Consider the following 23,017-nt stretch of genomic DNA (forward strand, 5'->3'; position numbering starts at 1 on the left):
GACCATCTGCAAAGAACTAAATTGTAATCATCTCAATGGCAGGGATGTGTCAGAAGCGCCCCTGCCCGCTCCCTTCATGGTCTACCCTAGAATCCTTGAGGAACTGCCCCAGGCCTCCTGCAACCTGGGTTGAATGAAAGCAGGGTCCACTGGGTGCCCCCCAAATCAAGGACTCATTCTGCTAATACTAAACCAAGGACCTCTCCCTCGCTGTATCTTTTTCCTTACCCACATCATTCTCTTCGTACCCCCAGGCAACCTCCTCACTCCCCAGCCCTCACCAAGCCTGGCTCTTAACGTGCATATTTCTCAGGCAGATCTGAGTTGGTTTGACCTGGGCTTGGGGAGGGCAAGACCTGGCCCCAGGACACAGACCATGGAGCTGAGTGGGAGACAGGGCCCTGGAGGAGGACGTTAGAGAAAGCCATCGCATGTTATCTCTTTCCTCCTTACTCATTAAACTTTCTGCCCTCCCTTTCTGACTTGCTCCGCTTGCCCTCACAGTCCAGGTCTCCTCCAGCTGGGTCTGCAGCTTTCTCTGACACAGCACTTTCTCTGAAAAACCCTGCTTCAGGCTAATTGGGCCCCGGGTTGAGAATTTCTGCACTTTTGCACAGGCAGGCCTGCCCAATGCATCCCAGAAAGAGATCTGGTCCTTCTCGTGGTTGTCCACACCCTTGGCTCTGGCCTGTTCATCCCACATCTCTGACACCCTTGCCCCACTTCCTCTACTATGAAGGAGAGTGAAAAGCTAAAGGTTGAAATAGTTACATCCTGTTTTAACAGGTATATGATCATTAGCAAATAAACATAATAAAATATAATTCAAGTGCATGATTAAAAACAGCTCACCTTTGGGTGGATATAGCTTTGGGGTTAAAGAGAAACTTTTTGCATAAAATTAGAACCAGTTGCTGTGTTTTTAGAAAAGGCTTTGATTTGCCAAGCAAATTGGCAGAGATGTTCTTGCAATAAAAGGACCACATCCTAATATCTTTTCCTAGCTCCGACCTATAAAAGGCGGTCTCTATGGCGTTTCCAAACATCAGGGAATTATAACTTCCTCCCATCACACCACCAACGTTGCTAGGAACAGAAAGAGACAAGCCAACATCTTTATTAATTTTTTTTGAATGAATTGTTACTGAACACATGTCAAGTGTTAGAACTGGGCTAAGCACTATGAGAATTACAGTTGCATAGATGGACTGATCCCTGGTCCTCAGGCGCTCACAATCCAGCAGGGGAAACCAGACATGTACATTTAGCCACACTACAAAGCAGCGTGTCATAACTGCCATGGGAGTCAGTGGTGGGGAATTCACGTGCCATGGGTTTTCAGAGGAGGGAGAGAGCATTTCTGGCTTAATAGCGGAAGTTCATGTTGAGCTTGCCTCTTGCTTACTCAGTAACTATTGACTGGATGTCTCTGGGGACTGGGGACTGTGCTCATTGTTGGGGGACACAAGAGTGGACAAACAGCCATGGCCCCATGGCTCCCATGAGAGCCTAGAGAGAAAACAGACCTTAAAAGATCACACAATAAGGGGGGTGTGGGATGGATTGGGAGGTTGGGATTGACATTTATACACTATTGATTCTATGTACAAAATAGATAGCTAATGAGAACTGACTGTATAGCACAGGGAACTCAGTGCTGTGAAGATCTAAATGGGAAGGAAATCCAAGGAAGAGGGGATATATGTATATGTGTAGCTTATTCACTTTGCTATACAGCAGAAACTAGCAGTGTAAAGCAATTATGAAAAAGTGAAAATTAGTCACTCAGTCGTGTCCGACTCTTTGTGACCCCATGGACTGCAGCCCACCAGGCTCCTCTGTCCATGGAATTTTCCAGGCAAGAATACTGGAGTGGGTTGCCATTTCCTTCTCCAGGGGATCTTCCCGACCCAGGGATTGAACCCAAGTCTCCCACATTTTGGGCGGACTCTTTACTGACTGAATCATCAGGGAAGCCACTATACTCAATGTTGATTTTCCTTCCTATGAAGAGCTTGTCTCAGCCCCTTCCTCTTCCTCTCAGGAGTGAGTTGCCAGAGAGCAAGCGTTCTCATGGACTCCCAGCAACTAAACTCCAATTTTAAAAATCACACAATATTTAATAATAACTTATGGTAAGTTGAAGGAAGGAAGTAGTGGGAGTTAAGAGGGCTCAGAGGAGGGGGTCAGGTCAGGGAAGAATTCCCTATGGAAGCGATGTGACAGCTGAGATCTATAAATGAGTAGGAGTTAACTGGGGGAAAAAAGAGAAGAAAAGCAAGAAGAGAGGAGAAGGGAATAGGCATTACTGTCAAAGGGAACAGCACACGCAATGTTCTTAATGTAAAAATAAGCCTGGTGACTTACATGTTTGAAATGCCCCATGTAGCAAAAAATAATAGGGAAGAGGGAAGAACAGGAAGAGACTGGAGTCAGGCCACTCAGGACCTGGGGAAGTAAGCACTCTGGTCTTGATCCCAAGAGCAATGAGAATCTACTGAAGGAATTTAAGAAGAAGAGAGACAGGACTTCCTTGGTGGTCCAGTGGTTAAGACCCCACCTTCCAATGCAGGGGATGTGGGTCTGATCCCTGATTGGGGAACTACAAAAAAAGAAGAGGAGAAACAATCAGATTCATCTGTTTAAACACTCTTCTGGCCACTTTGCCAGGAATGATTATTTCTAGAGCTGCAGGGTGGGTGCAGAAGACAATTCCACCACAGGCAATTACACTGGTCCAGGCAGTGGATGACGATGGCATGGGAGGAGAGAAGTGGGTGGATGGGAGAGACAGGTGGGAGTAAAAAGCTGGTACCAATTCTTAGTGGTAGGTTGCAAGAATATGGAAGCCTTTATTCTCAATTCTGATTTTCCTTCCTATAAAGAGTTTGTCTCAGCCCCTTCTTCTTCCTCTCAGGAGTGAGTTCCTGGAGAGCAAGCGTTCTCATGGACTCCCGGCAATGATTGAGATGAACATGCCCCTTGGGATTGGGATGTGAGTGGGTATGCTTTCTATATAGCCGGGCGCCAAAGCCATCTGGCTCTCACTGAATTCAATCCTCAACTCTATCAGTAAAGCCGATCTCCTAGTCTTCATAAGTCCTCTTCATTTTATTTCTCAAGTTTTTCACAACTTAGGAAGAGAGATACTGTTTATCAGGGAATCCTTTGAAACTCTCAATAGACTGGAGGTGGGACATCCTTAATGGATGAATCAGATTTTGACAGAAACAGAAGGGAAAACATTACAGATACGAGGACAGCCTAAGGAGAGAGGAAAAGGGTAGAAAAACCTACAAGGCATGAGGGTGGAGAAGGGAGTGAACTAATCTGGCTAAAGCTGAAGATCTATGTGGAGAAGTTGCTACTATCAGGCTGAAAAGATTGAATCGAGATTATGGAAGGTTCCGAGGGACGTGCTAAAAATTTTGGACTTTATAAACAAAGGAAAGTTATTAAGGTTTTCAAGCAGGTGGCCTGAGCTAAACAGCTTGTGGTGTGTTGGTAGGTTGAGCATGGAAACTAGTTAGGAAATTATTACAAAGTCCTGAACTAGTGCGGGAATGATAAAGAAGGAACAAATACAGACATGTGAAGGAAGAATTAACAGGTTTTTCTTAAAAGATGAGATGTGATGGGTGACAAACAAGATGAATTTAAGATGGCTCTAGGGTTTGCATTCTGGAGGCCGAGAGAACAGGAGTACCATGTGGATGCTGGGAAGAAAATGATAAATTCAGTTTTAGACACCGCAGGAAAAGGACAGTTATGGGGGACAAAAGACCAAGTGAGGGACAGACAAGTGTATGCATCAGCATGCGGAGCTGACACTGAATCTCTACCAGCTAAGGGCATCTCCCTGCCCTATGGTTACAACACACACTGTCCCAGGTGGGGGTCCTAAGGCGATTGTTGGTCTAGAGGGCTTGAAGCATTCACAAGCTGAGTTTACCTTCCAAGAACACGAGAAGACAGAAGAAGACAGTTGTCTCATCCAGACACAGGAATAAATTTTATTTAATGGGTTAATATTTAAAAGTCAGGAATTGATTTTCAGCAAAGATATCAAGCCTGAAGGGGGAAAGAATAGTCTTGGAAAACTGGATATCAACATGCCAGAGAATAAGATTGTACCTTTACCTTACATCGCATATAGAAATTAACTCAAAATGGACAAAGACCAAGATTTAAAAGCTAAAACTGTAAAACTCTTATAAGAAAACAGAGAGGCAAATCTTCGTGACCTTGGATTTGGCGGTAGTTTCTTTAAAATGACACCAAAAGCAGGCAACAAAATAAAAATAGATAAATCAAACTTGATTAAAATTAAAAACTTTTGTGCCTCAAAAGACATTATCAAGAAAATAAAATGACAGCCCACTGAGTGAAAGAAAATATTTATAGATTGCATATCTGACAAGGGTTCAATATCTGGGTTGTTTATTGATTTATTTTTTTGGCCACACCATGCAACTTGTAGGATCTTACTTCCCCAATCAGGGACTGAAACTATGCCCCCTGCAATGGAAGCAGAGAGTCCTAACCAGTGGACTGCCAAGGAATTCCCTGGGTTATATTTTTTAAAATTCCCAGAACTCAACCACAAAAAGATAACTGAGCTAATTTAAAAATAGGCAAAGGATGTGAACAAACATTTCTCTAAAGAAGACATGCAGATGGCCAATAAGCACATGAAACAATGTTCATTCAACACCACCAGTCATCAGGGAAATGCAAATCCAAACCACAGTGAGATAGTACTTGATACCTACCAGGATGGTATGATAAAGCATGAATCCTTGTACATTTCTGGTTGGAATATAATATGGTGTAGACATTGGAAAACAGTCCAGCAGTTTCTTAAAAAAAATTAATCATAGAATTACCAAACGACCCAACAATTGCACTTCTAGGTATATACCTAAAATAATTGGAAGTAGGGACTCAGATACATACACCAATATTCATAGCAGCATAACTCACCATAACCAAAAGGTGGGAGCAACCCAAGTGTGCCTCACAGATGAATGGGTAAACAGAATGTGGTATAGCCATACGACAGGGAATAGCAGTCAGCCTTGAACAGGAATGAACTTCCGATATATGTTACAGCATGAATGAACTTAGAAGATACTGTGTTTAAGGAAATAAGTCAGAAACAGAAGGACAAATCTGGTATGATTCCACTTAGATAAGATACCTAGAAAAGGCAAATTCACACAGACAGACAGTAGACTAGGGGTTACTCAGGTGTGAGGGAATGGGAATGGGAAGTTACTGCTTAATGGATACAGAATTTTGTTTGGAGTGATAAAGTTTTGAAAACAGTGGTGATGGCTGCACAACATGGCCCTAAAAGTGGTTAAAATAGCAAATATTCTTACCACAAAAGGCCAATAATAGTTGAATAACTAGATAAATGTAATAATTATATTTTTATTTTTAAAATTATTTTATTTTTTCCTTTTTTATTTTTACTTGGAAAATAATTGCTTATAATGTGCTAGTTTCTGCTGTAGTAATAATTATAACTGTCCTTTACTGACTGCTTTCTGCATGCCAGGAGCTTTACAAGTATTATCTAATGTAATCTTCGTAATAGCCCTATACGGGAGATGTTATTATTATCCCCATGTTATGCGTAAGGAAACTGAGGCTAATAGAAGTTAAATGATTTTCCCAGAGTCACAAAGCTGGTAAATAGTGTAAAAATAAAGTGATTTCAAGTCACTTAGGGAGAAGTTAAAGGAATTCTGCTTTCTTTTGTTGTTGTTACAGTTAAATTTTTGTATCTAGAAATAATATTTTTAAGAAAATAATATTAATAAGACTATAATTACTTCTAAAAACCAGGTGGTTTTAGAACAACAGTGAAATACCAATTTCTGCCTCTTTTTTTAAAAAAAAATTTATTTATTTTATCTAGCTGCATCAGGTCTTAGTTGCAGCATGCAGCATCTTTTGTTGCAGAAGCGCACAGGCTTTAGATCACTCAGGTTCAGCTATGGCACCTCAAGGGCTTACTTGCTCCAGGGCATGAGGGAGGTTAGTTTTCCAACCAGGGATGGAACCCTTGATCCCTGCACTGGATTCTTAACCACTGGGCCACCAGGGAAGTCCCCCAGTTTCTGTGTGTGTGTGTGTGTGTATGTTAGTCACTCAATCCTGTCCTACTCTGCAACCCCATGGACTACAGCCCACCAGACTCCTCTGTCCATGGGATTCTCCAGGCAAGAATACTGGAGCGGGTAGCCTTTCCCTTCTCCAGAGGATCTTCCTGACCCAGGCATTGAACCCAGGTCTCCTGCAATCCTGGCAGATCCTTTACATCTGAGCCACCAGGGAAGCCCAATTTCAGCTTATTTAATTGCAAAGATTTAAACCTGTGTAATAGCTGATGTTTCTGAGGATGTAATGAATTGGAAACCTTTGAACAGCTATCTGGCAATGTAAATCAGTACAATCCTTTTAGAAAGCCATTTCACAAGATAAACCAGAACACTGAACAATCATTTTCAAAGTAGTTCTACTTCTGAAAATGGATTCTAAATGAGATTCTACATATAGAGAGAAAGTTTACTATGCAAAGGTATTAATTGAAGCATTGTTTAAAAAATGGTTAAAAAAAAAAGAACTGTTTGATACAGCCCTGGGTTCCTCAGGAAGCTCATATTATTTTTTTAAATAAAATGGTTAAAGTCCTTATTTTTATAAGATCCGTATTTTTTTTAAGAATAAAAAAAGGTAAAAAAAATTGAAAGCAGTCTAAACTGCTCAAAAATTTTTGAATACATTATTATATATATTTATTCAGCAGAATAAATTTCTTAGAATATCACTTATATAATATGGAAAGTACCTTTTTACAACACTAAGTTTTAAAAGTTAGATTAAAAATTGGATGTCCATTATGAGTGTAGTTCAGAAAAAAATAGTATACAGAAGAGAAAAATAACTTTAAATAAATCAACAAAAAATTTCAAATGAGATTATCTTTCAGTGGTGGAATTCCATAATATACTGTGGTTCTTCCACTTTTATCTATTTCTCATATATTCTAAAATGAGCATATATTACATTACAATTGTAAAACAAACGTTTAAAAAAAGAATAGTTCAAAAGGATCAAATCCATATTCTTCTTCTGGATTAGTGAGTGAAATAAAAGATTTTCTTTTCTCATCTTCAAAGATGGTATGTTCTTTCTATTACATCTTAAGAGCTCTGGTGTGATTAAAAAGACTGATAAATGACCAAGAAATCATGGGTCATCAACTACAACTCCCTGAGGAATGAGCAGAAAGCCCTAAGCCTTGAAGTTAGCATTAAACTAATGTAAAAAATTAGTCATGTTAATCCACCCAAATTACATACACGGTACTTCATTTATTGCTTAGTTATGTAAAGACTCAGTACACCAGTGCAGCAAAATTGAAACAAGTTTTAATAACAAACAGCAACAGAGGTTTCACTAAGTGAGGCAGAGATTCGACCGGAAAGATTTTGAAATGATTAAAATATTGCAATGAGCTGAAGACAATGCCAACACAGGAAAGCCCTTGGCTGATTTACAGCCAGATCACCCCCTGTTGGGGTTGGCACATGTGCCTCAGGTGACCCTGGAAGAGACCTGGCTGAGGCGTGGGACAGAGCTAATGACTCCATCAAGCTGAGACCAGGGTACAATTAGATGGACCCTTATACTAAATGGACATCACAAATTTGTGATTCCGTCTGCGTGAGATTTTATTTCTACCTCAGGCTCTGTCCTGTGTCAAAATTTGCCCGTGATTTTTATGAATCCCTTGACAATTTTACACAGATCCGAATGATGCCTCTGACTTCTTAATATCCCTATTTAGCCATTAGATTTTGATGGATCAATTTAATTTTTAATATTGAGCATATTCTATATTTTAGACCAGGGAGTATAAAGCCATTTGGCAGTTAATGAGTTTCATCATTACGTACAAGCCTGTGAACAGTGTCTTATTTAAATTGGGCAAACGTTAACAACCATACCCAGAACATTTTTAAAAAATACTCTATGGCATATGGCAAAGTTTCATGGTAGATGTGAAAAAAGAAAAGGAAGAGAGAATTGACAGTGGGAAGGCCAGAAGGAGACACCTCCTCAGCTTACTCTTTTACTGGAAGGAAGTTCTGTGGGTCAGGGGAGGCAGGTGGGCACGGAGCGGACCTCCTAGTTGTATCCATCTTTCCTATAGATTTATCACAGTACCCGAGGTGCTACCATTACCGTTTTCCCCTGGAGTCTTGAAAGCTAATCATGTTTATGGTTCTGCTTTGAAGATTGCAAAGCGCCTCTGGGAAGACTTCTTTTCTAATATCTCCAAGCAGGCACTCTAAACCAGTTGATCAAGATTGACTGGAGGACCTTTAATGGAAGAGGTTTGGGTTTCCGTTCTGCCTCGCCACTTACTGAGAATGACCTGGGGCGGGTTATCTTCTCCAAGACTCAGTTTCTCTAATTATAAAACAAGGATAATAATATTTACTTCGAAGGGCAGTTGTAAGGAGAAAACAGATGTAAAATAACCACAACAGATGCTACCTGGGCTTCCTTGGTGGTCCAGTGGATGGGAATCCGCCTGTTAGTACAGGGGACACGGGTTCGACCCCTGGTCTGAGAAGATTCCACAAGCCCCGGGGCAACTAAGCTTGTGCACCACGAATGCTGAAGCCTGTGCGCCCGAGAGCCCGCAGCAAGAGAAGCCGCTGCAGTGAGAAGCCCACACACTACAAATGCAGAAACCCTCACAGCCACAAAAATCCAGCGCGGTCATAAATAAATAAATGATAGCTCTTTCAGCACAGCCACATGGGCCAGTGGGAAACTCTTAGCTCCTGACTGGGTTTCAGCAGCTCAGATCACGAGCTTCTCCAATAGAAGAGTTTTTAATCTAGAGGCCTCCAAACCTGGAAAGGTAGAGATATGTTTGTGTCGTAAAATGAGATAAGTAAGTAAGTAAGTAAGTGTAGTTGCTCAGTCGTGTCCGAGTCTTTGTGACCCCATGGACTGAAGCATGCCGGGCTTGCCTGTCTTGCCCCGTCTCCCTGAGTTTGCTCAAACTCATGTCCATTGAGTCGGTGATGCTATCTAACCATTTCATCCTCTGCCTCCCCCTTCTCTTTTTGACTTCAATCTTTCCCAGCATTGGGGTCTTTTCCAATGAGTTGACTCTTCGAATCAGGTGGCCAAAATATTGGATTTTCAGCTTCAGCATCAGTCCATTCAATGAATATTCAGAGTTGATAATCCTGCAAGGAGATCCACCCAGTCCATCCTAAAGGAAATCAGTCCTGAATATTCATTGGAAGGACTCATGCTGAAGCTGGAGCTCCAATACTTTGGCCACCTGATGGGAAGAACTGACTCATTAGAAAAGACCCTAAAGCTGGGAAATATTGAAGGCAGGAGGAGATGGGGACGACAGAGGATGAGATGGTTGGATGGCATCACTGACTCGATGGACATGAGTTTGAGCAAACTCTGGGAGATAGTGAAGGACAGGGAAGCCAGGCATGCTGCAGTCCATGGGGTCGCAAAGAGTCGGACACAACCGAGCGACTGAACAACAACAAAGCTTTAGGATGGACTGGTTGGATCTCCTTGCAGTCCAAGGGACTCTCAAGAATCTTCTCCAGCACCACAATTCGAAAGCATCAATTCTTTGAAGCTCAGCCTGCTTTATGGTCCAACTCTTACATTCATACATGATTACTGGAAAAACCATAGCTTAGACTAGACAGAGCTTTGTTGGACCAACACTTTAGAGACTGTGATTTAGGAAGTCTAAGAGGCTTTGGAGGTCAAGAGTATAGATTCTGGAGTCGGACTGCCTGACTGGGTTCAAATGCCAGCTCCCTGGCTTACTGTGTGTGTCTATGAGCAAGTCATCCATCTTCTCTGACCTAAGCCTCTTCATCTATAAAATTATGATGATAACAGTAACCTACCTCAACTAATTGTTAATGGGATAAAATTAGTAAGCGTGGGGTAGAGCCTAGCATCTGATATTTTTAAAAAGCAGTAGATCATGAGATGCAGCTGAGCTAAAATCACTTTGCTACAAAGCTCTTTTTAATTAGCTTCCAACCACTGGCCCTTAATGTAATTTCAGAACTAGAAACAGAAGATTCAGGGACATCAAAGAATAATTTTTGGCAAATGACTGATTGCTGACAAGGAAGATAAAAATGAGGAGGCATTGGTTTTTGATCATGCCTTATATGGATACATTTATGAAACACTGGACAATTTTCAAGGTAAACCATTTACGTCAAGAAGCACAAAGTCAAAAGATTGGAAGGAAAACCGAAAATTACAGGATTGCACTTGACAAATCAGAAGTAAATGAATCATTGCCAGAAATGTTTAACACTGCTTGATTTGGACACTGAAGTCAAGGGAAGAAGATATACCCATCTTAAAATGGAGAGAATTCCATAAATTAGATCCAGATGCATTAAGAGCTTCATACCTGTGTATTACAAATAGACCAGCTCCTCTAAGAGTCAGAGATTGAAAGTAGACAATATGTAGAGAGGAGATTTCTGTACTTTTAGCAACTTAGTATGTTATCCATACTTAAAAAACTCAGAGACTCTGTCGGGCATTTCTTACAGCTTCTCTTCCTTGTTTTTTAAAATTGCCCTTTCCAAATTCCTTTCTCTTCTTCTTGTGTACCATCGTTTACTGGTCTAAGCTACTGTAACATCAAAACCCATCGAAAACCATGGCATCTAGGTATTTACACAACATATTTTAATTGAAAACTTTTGTGGCAAAAACTATAGATTTACATGCAGTTGTCTGAAATAATACAGAGAGTCTCTTTATCCTTTATCCAGTATTCCCTAATGGTAGCACTTTGCAAAATTATACTACAGTATTATGACCAGGTAATTGACATGGCTACAATCCACTGATCTTATTCAAATTTCCCTGACTTTATTGATACTCATTTGTTTGCATGCCTGTGTGTTTATTAAGTTCTATACAATTTTATCATCTGAATAGGCTCATATATCTGCTACCAGAGTCAAAATACTGAATATTCCAACCACAAGGATGCCCCTTTAAACCACATCTACCTCCTTCCTGCCCTACCCCATCCCCAGTCCCAAGTCCCCTACCCTGACATCTATCTTTCTCCCATTTCTAAAATTTTGTCATTTTTTGAAATGTTACGTAAATGGAATCATCCACTGTGCAACCTTTGGGGACTGGCTTTTTTCAGTTAGGATAATTCCCTGGAGAGTCTTTCAAGTTGTCCTGGGTATCAGTAGTTCATTCCTTTTTATTGCTAAGTGGTAGGAAGGATGTTCCACAGTTTATCTGACCATTAACCTGTGGGAGGACACCTTGGCTGATTCCAGCTTCTGTCTATTACAAAGAAGACTTCCATGAACATTCATGTATAAGTTTTTGTGTCAATATAACTTTTCATTTTTCTGGGATAAATGCCCAGGAGTACAATTGCTGGATCATAAGGCAATTGCATGTTTAGCTTTCTGAGAAATTGCCAAAACGTTTTCCAGACTGGCTATATTTTTTACATTCCCACCCACAATATACAAGTGATCCAGTTTCTCTATATCCTCACAAGCATTTAGTGTTGAGATTTCTTAATTTTAGTCATTCTGGTAGAGATGTAGTGATATCTTGTTGTAATTTTGATTTGCATTTCCCTGAGGGCTAATGATGTTGAATATCTTTCATGTGGTTATTCACCATCTGTATATCCTCATCAGTGAAAGATCTGTTTGCGTCTTTTGCCTATTTCCTAATTGACCTTTTTTTTTTATTTTACAGTTGAATTTTGCAAGTTCTCTGAGTGTGTTTCATATACTAGTCCTTTGTCACACATGTGATTTGCAAATACTCATTCCCAGTCTGTAGTTTATCCTTCCATCATTTCAACATGATCTTTCGCAGAGGAAATGTTTTCAATTTTGATGAAGTCTGCTGATCTATCAGTTTTTCCATTTATGTATTGTGCTTCAGTGTCAAGTCAAAGAGCTCTTTGCCTAGCCCTAGACCAAGATCTTCTCTTATGTTTATACCTAAAATATGTTATAGTCTCACATTTTACATTAAATCAGTGATCTGTTTTTAGTTAATTTTTGCATAGGTGTAGAGTTTAGGTCAAACTTGGTTTATTTGTTTATTTTTTGGCCTCTGAATGGCCAGTTGCTCCAGTGACATTTGTTGAAAAGGCTCTCCTCCCTCCATTGAATTGCTTTCTCACTTTTACCAACAATCAATGACTAAAAAAAAAACAAAAAAAACAATCAATGACTGTATTTCTGTGGCTCTATTTCTGGAATCTTTATTCTGTTCCATTGCTGCGTCTATATCTCTACCTATTACTGTAGCTATACAGTAAGCCTCAATATAGGGTGAGTGATTCCTCCACTTGATTCTTGCCAAGATGGTTTTAGCTGTTCTAAGCCCATGACTTTCTTTATAGATTTTAGAATAAACTTCTCTATGTGTGCAAAAAAATCTTGCTGGGATTTTGATAGGAATTGTATTAAGTCTATAGGTCAGTTTGGGGAGAACTGATGCTTTAAATATGTTGGACTTTCTAGCTATAACCACAATATGTGTATTCATTTATTAAGATCTCCTTGGATTTCTTCCAATAAGTTTTATAATGTTCAACATACAGATCATGCTTTATGTATATTTAAATATTTTTGCTTTATTTGAGTGATTATAAGTGGCATTAGGTTTTAAGTTTGATTTCCGTAAGTTCACTGTCAAACTGAAACACTATGTTTTGTGTGTGTGTTGATCTTATATACTAAACCCTTGCTGAACTTATTAGTTCTAAAAGATTTTTTTGTAGACTTCTTGAGGTTTGACATAGACAATCATGTTATCTGCAAATACAGGTAATTTTTTTTCCTCCTTTCTGTCTACCTTTTTAAAAAATTTATTTTTCTTGCTTATTGCAATGGACAGAACTTCCAGGACTATGCTGATAAGAGTAAGAGTAGACTTTTTTGCGTTGTTCCTGATTTTTTTCTTTACTCATTTTTATTTTATTAAATTAAAAAAAAATTGTTTTTGGCTATGCCACGGGGCATGCAGGATCCTAGTTCTCCAACCAGGGATCAAACCCGTGCCCCCTGCAGTGGAAGAGCAGAGCCCTAACCACTGGACCACCAAGGAAGTCACTGTTCCCTGATCTTAGAGAGAAAGCATTCATTCTTTCATTATTAAGTGTGTTATTAGCTCTAGGGTATTTTGTAGTTGGTATTTGTTAAGTTTAGATACCGCCCTTCTATTTCTAACATTCTAAGAGTTTTATCATGAATCGGTTCTGGGATTTACCAAATGACTTTTCCTACATAAAGTTGATATGGTTATACGATTTTTTCTCTTCAGCCTGTTGATCTGGTGCATTATCTTTATTTATTTAGAAAAATTTTAATTGGAGTATAGTTACTTTACAATGTTGTGTTAATTTTTAATTTATTTTTGAATGTTGAACCAGCTTTGTATACCTAGAATAAATTTCATTTGCTCATGGTTCATAATTCTTTTTCTGAGAGATGTTGTTCTGTTTTTTGTTTTTTTTCTTTTACTGACTTTATCTGCTTTTGTTATCAGGGTAATACTGGCTTCATAAAATTAGTTAGAGAATGTTCTCTCCTCTCCTATTTCCTGGAAGAGCTTGTATAAAATTGGTCTTAATTCTTCTTCAAGTGTTTGGTAGAATTCTCTAGTAAAACTATCTGATCCTGAAGATTCTGGGGGCAGGGTGAGGTGGAGGAGGAGAAGGGTAGTTTTAAAAAATAGATTTTTTTTTTAGAACAGTTTAGATTTACAGGAAAATTAGATGGTACAGAGAGTTCCCATGTACCCAGTTCCTCTGTTATGAATATCTTACATTAACATGGTGCATTCATTATAACTAATGAACAATATTGATACATTAATATTAACTAAAGTCTATACTTTATTCAGAAGACCTTAGTTTTGACCTAGTGTCCCTTTTCTGTTCCAGAACCCCACCTAGGGGTTACCACACTGTGTTTGTCATGTCTCCTTATGCTTTCTCTTGACTCTAACAGTTTCTCAGACTTATTTTTGATGAGTTTAAAAGTTTTGAGGAGTACTGGCCAGATATTTTGTAGGATTTCCTTCCACTGGAACTATCTGATGTTTTTCTCACGACTAGAGTGAGGTTATAGGTTTGGGAGAGGAGGAACACAGAGGTAAAGTACCAGTTTCATCACACCTTGTCCGCGTTATTAATACATATTATCCACATCATTTATCACTGTTGATGTTGACTTTGACCACCTGGCTGAGGTGTTGTTTGCCAGCCTTTTCCACTGTAAATGTAAACCCTTACTTTTCATGTTACTTTTTGGAAAGAATTTACTACATGTAGCCCAGGACTTCCCTGTTTGTCCAGTGGTTAAGAATCCACCTGCCAGGGCAGGGAACACAAATTTGACCGCTGGCCTGGGAAGATCCCACATGCCTTGGGGCAACTAAGCGCATGTGCCCACACTAACTGAGCCCACACTATAGAGCCAGCGCTCGGAAACAAGAGAAGCCACTGGAATGAGAAGTCCATGCACCACAACCAGAGAAAGCCCACCCACACCGCCAAAGACCCAGCTCAATCAAAAGTAAGAAATAAACTAATGCTAATATGAAGAATTTATTATGTGTAGCCACTTAAGGAGGAGTTATGCTCCTTCCCAGTTCCCTTGCAGGCAGAGTATTTGTATAAATTATTTGGAATCATACATGGAAGATTTGTCTCTTCTCCCCTTTTTATTTATTTTTTCACGGTGTGGCAGATTTTCCTTAATGCATTCACCTTCTCACAAGTCACTAATGGCAGACATGAGATGGCTGTCCAGGTGAAAGCACTCATTATCCTCTCTTGGTTGTGGGATGCTTGGGATACCTAACAACCACCTCACTTTATAGGTGCGATATGGCCCGAGATCCTTAGTGAAACGGAAGTGAATACAGACTCATCAGGATGTCAGGATGTCAGGGTGTCATGGCGCAGGCGTTGGTCTAGGAATCGGGAGAGGCTGCAGCTGGACTGCTCTGGACTCTAATGAGCTACGTGACCTTGGGGAAGTCAGACTCTGCAAGATGGTATGTTCACATGCAAACACGAGAACTGAAACCGATCAGCCCTTCCGATTCTAAAAATATCCACGTGTTGCAAAGCCACAGCTAGGTTCAGAGTGGTTAGCTGATCACTGCAGGCGCAAGCGCTGCGGTTTTCCCTGACCAGCGCAGACCGGGGGTGGCCTTGCGCTTGGCCCTGCTTCACGGTTCCATAGCCATGTCGCTGTCCTTCCCTTTCGGTGCCTATTACTACACTGTCATTAACCTCATCAAGCTTCCATACCTCGACCACCAACACTCTCCTGGGGAGTATCCCAACTCCCATCTCTTCCCCAGCACTTCAGCATACACCCTGCAGTAAGTGTTATCCTGAGAACTGCAGGTTAGAAAACAGCTACTCCAGGATTTCCCACACTGTGTTTTTGTTTTTTGGGTTTTTTGGCAGGAGACTTGGGTTTGATTAATTAATTTTTATTGAATTAATTAATTTTTATTGAAATTAATTTTTATTGAAATATAGTTGCTTTAAAATGTTGTGATAGTTTCTACTGTCCAGCAGAGTGGATCAGCTACACATATACATATATCCTCTCCCTTTTGGACTTCCTTCCTGTTCAGGTCACCACAGTGCATTGAGGAGAGTATGCTGTGACATAAACTGTGTTCTTTTTAATAGTGGTTATGCTCACACAGATAAACCTGAATTTGTGGTCAACTGCTTTTGAAAATTCTGTATTCCTCCCAGAGATTTACAACTCATGCTTGTATATTCAAGCATGTTCCTTGCATCATGCTTTACCACCACCTATGAGTCAGGTCTTAAGACTGCTAAAAAAAACAACAGGATGTAATTTTTTAAATATTATAAAATATTTCTACACATATACTTTTTTTTAAATGATAACATGTATGTGGGGTAAAAATGACTCTGAGAAGTCTTGTTATAGGGAAACCCTCTTAATGTTTAACCCAGAGTTCCTCAAATGAATTTGACCACAAAGCTTTTTTATTGTTGTTGCCACAAAATACCAATAACATATCTTAGAAGTAATGTGCTGAAGAACATGGTTGGAAAGTGCTGACCAGCCCATCTTGTAGATGAGGGAATTTTATCAATTGTGCAAGGTCACAGGGCTACTTAGTAATACTTGTTGTTGTTGTTGTTTAGTTGCTAAGTAATTTCTGACTCTTTTGTGACCCCCATGGACTGTAGCACGCCAGGCTTCTCTCTCCATGGGATTTCCCAGGCAAGAATACTGGAGTGGGTTGCTGTTTCCTTCTCCAGGAGACCTTCCCGACCCAGGGATCAAACTCTTGTCTCCTGCATTGGCAGGCGGATTCTTTACTGCCAAGTCACCAGGGAAGCCCATTTAGTAGCATAGCTGGGACTAAAGCCCAGGTTTTCCAAATTCCTGATGATCCAGCATCATACCACACCACTATCTATGAGTCAGGTCTTAAGACTGCTGAAAAGCAACAGGAAGTGGTTTTTAAAATATTACAAAATGTTTCTACACATATGTTTTTTATAACATTATGTGGGGTAAAAAAGGTATTAAACACCCATTACCCAGCTGAAGAAGTAGAATATTATCAGAACCTCAGAAGTCCTTAGAAAGCTCTACCTAATTGTACCATCTTGCATTTATCATTCATTTGCTCTTCTTTCTAATTTTACTGCATATATATAAATATACCCCTAAAATACATTACACTGTGCATATTTTGAACATTTAATTAATACAACTATACTAGTCTTTTGTGACTTGTAAAGTTTTTGCTAGTTAGTTTTGTGAGATTCATCCATGTCAATAAGTATGGCTAGAATTCCTTTATATATATATATATATCACATATATATATGTCATATATATGTATATCACACACACACACACATATATATATATCACATATATATATATATCACATGTATTTATTTATTCAGGGATTTCTAGGTAGTGATAGTGGTAAAGAACTTGCCTGCCAATGCAGGAGTTGTAAGAGACGCAGGTTTGATCCCTAGGTCGGGAAGATCCCTGAAGGAGGGCATGCAACCCACTACACTGCCTGGAGAATCCCATGGACAGAGGAGCCTGGCAGGCTATGGTCCATAGGGTCACAAAGAGTTGGACACAACGAAGTGACTTAGCACGCATTTATTTATTCTCCTGTCAATTGATATTTGAGATGACTCCTTCTCTTTTTATTTTGGTTTATCATAAGCAGTGTTGTATAAATTATCTTCCAGGTACACACGTGTGCAAGCACATGTGTTAGTGTTTCTTTAGGCTATAACCTCAGAGAGAAGTTGCTGAGTTGTTAATATAAAATATACCACCTTCACTTCTACTAGATAATATGAGATAGTGTTCAGTTCACATCCTCACCAGTAGCGTATGAGGATTTCCATTGTTCCACATCTTTGGCAGCAATACCTTGGCAGGTTTTTTTTCAAGTTTATATTATAGAAAATTTCAAACATAAACAAGAATTATATTATAAGCATTCTTCAGCTTCAACACTTACTGACCCACCGCTGATCTTCCATGGGCCATCCTGGAGTATTTTAAAGCTAATTCCGGACGTAGTATCACTTCATCTGTAAAAATTTCAGAATGTACCCTTAAAAAGATTCTACCTTTAAAAGCTGAGGTGAGACTTACACGCAGTAAAGTATACAAATCTAAAGATTACAGCTCAGTAATCTTAAATGAGTAAGTAAAACTCAGTAAATGAGTTTTCTCACATACCCACAACTGGGAAACTACCACCCAGATCAACACTTAGAATGCTTTCAGTTCACCCAGAAGGTTCCTTTAAGAACCTTCCGAAGACCTAATAAAAGACCTTATAAAAACACAAGAACAAGACCACTATCACACCGAAAATTGGATAACAATTCTTTTTTAAAGTATTTATGTATTTTTGGCTGCCTTGGGTCTTAGTCGTGCAAGTGGAATCTTTGTTGTGGCACTTGGGCTTCTCTAGTTACGGTTGAGGGCTTAGTTGCCCCAGGGCATGTGGGGTCTTAGTTCTCTAACCAGGAATCAAACCTGTGTCCCCTGAATTGAAAAGCAGATGCTTAACCATTGGACCCTACAGAAGTCCCACAATTTTCTAATATCATGAAATATCTAGTCAATGTTCAAGTTTCTTCTGCTTTTATTTTATTTCATTAGTCCTATTGTTTCTATTTCATTTGTTTTTTATTTCATTTTATTTCATTAATCTGCTCAAATTAGTATCGAAGTAAAAAATTACCCCTTTTCCCTTCTTGCAGTTTGATGAGCAATAATACAAGGAGTTTGTTCTGGAGCTTCCTGTGGTTTGAGTTTTGCTGGAGGCATTCTTGTGGTGCTGTTTCACAGGTTCCTCTGTTCCCTGTTTCCAGGAATGTGTTTGTTGCATCCTGAGACTGGATCAGATTCAGGATCAAATTTCTGGCAAGAGCGTTTTGTAAGTGGTGGTATGTTCTTCCATTAGGAAGAAGGTTGTCTCTGTTGATTGTTGGAAAGGCAGAAATCATTGATGATCACTGCTTAGTTCATTAATTCACTGGAGGCTGCAGACTTGTCAGATGCTATCATTCCCTTTTCATTTGTTAGCTAGAATATTTCTTTAAAGAGAAATTTCTGCTTGCCATTTATTTGGTTAACTTGAGATGCAGTTTGTATGACGAACTGCCAAACTTTAAAATTTCTACCAATATAAAATAATATTGTGGTTTACATTTTCTATTTCCCTAATTACTAATGAGATTTTCGTATATTTGATGATTTTCTTCTGTCAATTGCCCGTTCTTTTCTTTTGTCCATTCCCCCCCATTGTATTGTAGGTCTTCTTACTGGCTTTTGAATCATTCACATATTTTGGATACTAGTTCTTTGTTGGTTGCAAATATCTTCTTTTGGTTTGTGGCATTCTACTTTTGGCCTCTGAGGCTTTCCCCTTGCTTTGTTACCAGCTTGGGAAAACATTTTAAAAGACGTTCATTTTGCCATGTAAAAGGCACAGATATGTACACCACTAGAGGTATGTGTAAATATAATATGATGTTTACTGGGAAATATATGGAAAGAGCAGACGGAATGGTCTGCCCCCTGCCATCCTCTCTCTATTCTGTGGATAAATGTGTTTGAGCAAGGTGTAGCTCATTTGTAGAGAAATTAGACCACGAGAATAAAAGCTTCCTAATCAATGAAACTAGCTTTTTCCAAAGAGGAACTTCCAGAGCTCATCTTCTGATATCCTTTTGCTGATAAAGCTATCCTTTTGCTGAACTATGGTAGACCTGCTAAAGCAACTTCTTACTAAGCTACAGAAATGGGAGAGGAAAGGAGCCATCTTTTTAAAAAATTATTTGGGGAGGCTGCGCTGGGTGTTTGTTGTGGCACATGGGCTTCTCTAGTTGTGGCCCACAGGCTTAGTTGCCCCGAGGCATGTGGGATCTTGGTCCCTTGACCAAGGTGGAACCTGAATCTCCTGCATTGGACCACCAAGGAAATCCCTCGGTAATTTAATTTTTAAAATATTATGCAGGTCCTAGCGTGGAAGGTGGTTGGAGTTCACAGGAGGAAGTCAGCCAAGCAGGGAGAGCCTGGCAGGCATTAGAAGAGTGTGTACAGTGGAACTGAGCAATAGGTGAATACATCGAGGGTGATGAGAGCCAGGTTTCTCACTGTTGGAGAAGGGAATTACAAATATAGAAAAAGGAAAAACTAGAATGAGCATTGTATGTTGGATTGGGGTTACAGGGATTGATGTGGACTAATGGTATGGAATACAAAGATGTAGAAACAAAGATATATATTTTATGTATATATATGTGTGTGTGCAAAAATCTAAGTGTGAGTGTGACACTTTTATATATTCCCTTGCTCTGTCCATTAAGAGAATTAGTAGCAATGAGCACCTAATACCCAGATCTTGGTATCTAAATTCCTTTTCTCCACTAAAAGGGGTCCTTGTAGAAATGACTGATTCCAGGTCTGGGGCATGGGAAGTACAATTTGAGCCTGTGACATCTTCTTTTACTAGAATGTAAGGAAGTGCTTATAGACTGATGGGATGTAATAAAGGGACACAGGAGTCAGTTTGAATGGGGCTCAAATCTGGGAAAATCTGAGCATCAAAATAAAGAATAACAGGGACCTCCCTGCTTGTCCATTGGTTAAGGATCTGCCTTGCAATACAGGGGACTCAAATTCAATCCTTGGTCAGGGAACTAAGATCCCATATGCCATGGAGCAACTAAACTCTCGTACCGCAACCAGAGAGTCTGTGTGCCTCAGTGAAAGTTCCCACATGATACAATGAAGATTCTGCATGCTGCAACTAAGACCTAATGCAGCCAAATAAATAAATTTGTACCCTGTAGCCTGTCAGGCTCCTCTGTCCATGGGATTCTCCAGGCAAGAATACTAGAGTGGGTTGCCATTTACTTCTCCAGAGGATCTTCCCAACCCAGGAATCAAACCCAGGTCTCCTGCATTGCAGGCAGATTTTTTACCAACTGAGCTACAAGGGAAGCCCTTAAATAAATAAATATTTAACAACAAATAAATAAATAATGACAGTAACAGATTATATTCCATTGAATAGAATAGGAATCCACCAGTCCACACCATTTGCCAATAGACAAATGGGTAAACACATGGGGAGAAGGCCAACTAACAAGTTTAAAAAGAGTGGTTGAATTAGAAAATTACCACTTGTCAGTCATTATAATGATTTTTAACTGAGGCAGGAAACATCAATTGATGCTAAAACTGGAAGGTGAAAGTTGGATGAGAACAGGATATTTACACAGCCTCAAATTTCTTTCCCACAAAATAATGATTAATTATGAGGAAAAAGAGTCACCTCACCATCAGACACTATTAACATTATTTTCAGACCCTGTGACATGAGCTACCTGATGTGCAATAAGAAAAACACAGCATCACTTTTCTGATATCCCTGCCAAAAATGGGTAATAATCTAATCATGAAAAAAGAAACACCAGACAAACCCAGTTGAAGGATATTCTACAAAATAATTGAGGAGCTACTCTAGGTCAAAGAAAACTGAAGAGACATAATAAGACATATACACACACGACAGCATGTGACCCTGGGTCGGATCCTTTTGCTTTAAAGGACATTATTGAGACAGATGGGTTTCCCTGGTAGCTCAGATGGTAAAGAAGCTGCCTACAATGAGGGAGACCTGGGTTTCATCCCTGAGTCAGGAAGATCTCCTGGAGAAGGGAATGGCAACCCACTCCAGTATTCTTGCTCAGAGAATTCCCTGGACAGAGGAGCCTGGTGGGCTACAGTCCGTGGGTTCACAAAGAGTCGGACATGACTGAGGGACTAACTCCTTCAGTTTCACACGTTTTCAATGAGACAGACAGTCCATGAAACTTATGTTTCTGGGTGAATAGTATATGAGAATTCCTTGTACTGTTCTTGCCATTTTGTCTGTAAGTTTGAAATTGTTTCAAAATAAAAAGTTAAAAAAAAAAAAGCAGACAACACATCATAAACAGAGGAAAACCAGAAAAGTTCCAGATTTATAGTCAGATGTGGGAACAGGATGGAACACTTAAATATTCTTTGTGGTTAATGGATGAAAGAAAATCCTTTAAATGAAAGGAGAAACAAAAAGACTCACATGGCTGTAAATATCAATATTTCTTGCCTAGGTCTTTATGGAAAGTACTTCAACAAATAACATTTGTATTAATTAGCAAAAATATAACAGAAATGGGCTTCCCAGGTGGCACAGTGGTGAAGAATCCTCCTGCCAATGCAGGAGACGAAGGAGATGTGGGCTCAGTCCCTGGGTCAGGAAGAAACCCGGGAGGAGGAAATGGCCACTGACTCCAGTATTCTTGCCTGGAAAATTCCATGGACGGAGAAGCCTGGCAGGCTACAGTCCATGGGGCTGCAAAGAGTCAGACATGACTGAGCGATAGCACTACCCAGGTAAAAGAAAGAGATTGATCAAAAAAGGAGGCAGACCTGTAGAGGTCAATGTGATTACAGTCACTACCTCACAAACAACTGCATAGTGAGGAGCAAGAGTTTAAAGTGAAGAAATCACATGCAGTTCAAAATCCAATAAAATATATGGTACTGGAAAAAAAAAGAAAGATAAATATATAGGACTGTGGGCCCAGCGCCAGAGGATATTCTCAGAATGGGCTTCAGACCTAAATTTTAACCATCTGGATTTTTTTTTTAAAGACTCTTCCTATTCAACCTTTTCAAAAAGGATAAACCTTTTAATAGGAAGTCTGTATTTCCTCATAGAGACCGAAGAAGCACACCAAGTCCTTAGCTGAGTTAATCTCCAGAAAGCCGGCTCTGTTTTAGCATTGCAGAGCATATTGCGTGGATTTGGCTTATGGCAAGTTTATTTCATGGGGTCATGTGTCAACGTATCACTCAAGGAGCTTATGGACTGGCAGTGTGTGTCCTAACTTTGAACTTCTGTTAAAATAAAATATGGTACTGACTTTCAAATGGTCTTGACTTCAGCTCTGAGAAGAAGGTGAGCCGTTGTCACTAGTCTAACTTTACAAATTAGGAAACCACATCTAAAGGAGATGAGGCACCTTTCCCAAAGTTGATTCTTCCAGGTAGCAGGGCTTGGGCTTAACATAGATGCACTATTGCTAAATTTGCTTCGACTTCCATGATACCAGGCTCATGCACAAAAATAAAAGATCAACAGTAAGCAGTAACTCTGTGATATCAAACAGTTGTTCATATGTTATGATGTACAGCTCAGAAAACGTATTCATTTTCAATTACCGCTAGGACGAGAACTCATTTGTAATTCATTTCTTTTTAAAAAATATATTTTTAGTTGGAGTATAGTCACTTTACAATGTTGT

The sequence above is a fragment of the Dama dama genome, chromosome 32 (genome assembly GCF_033118175.1).
Source record: "Dama dama isolate Ldn47 chromosome 32, ASM3311817v1, whole genome shotgun sequence".
Classification (NCBI taxonomy): Eukaryota; Metazoa; Chordata; class Mammalia; order Artiodactyla; family Cervidae; genus Dama; species Dama dama.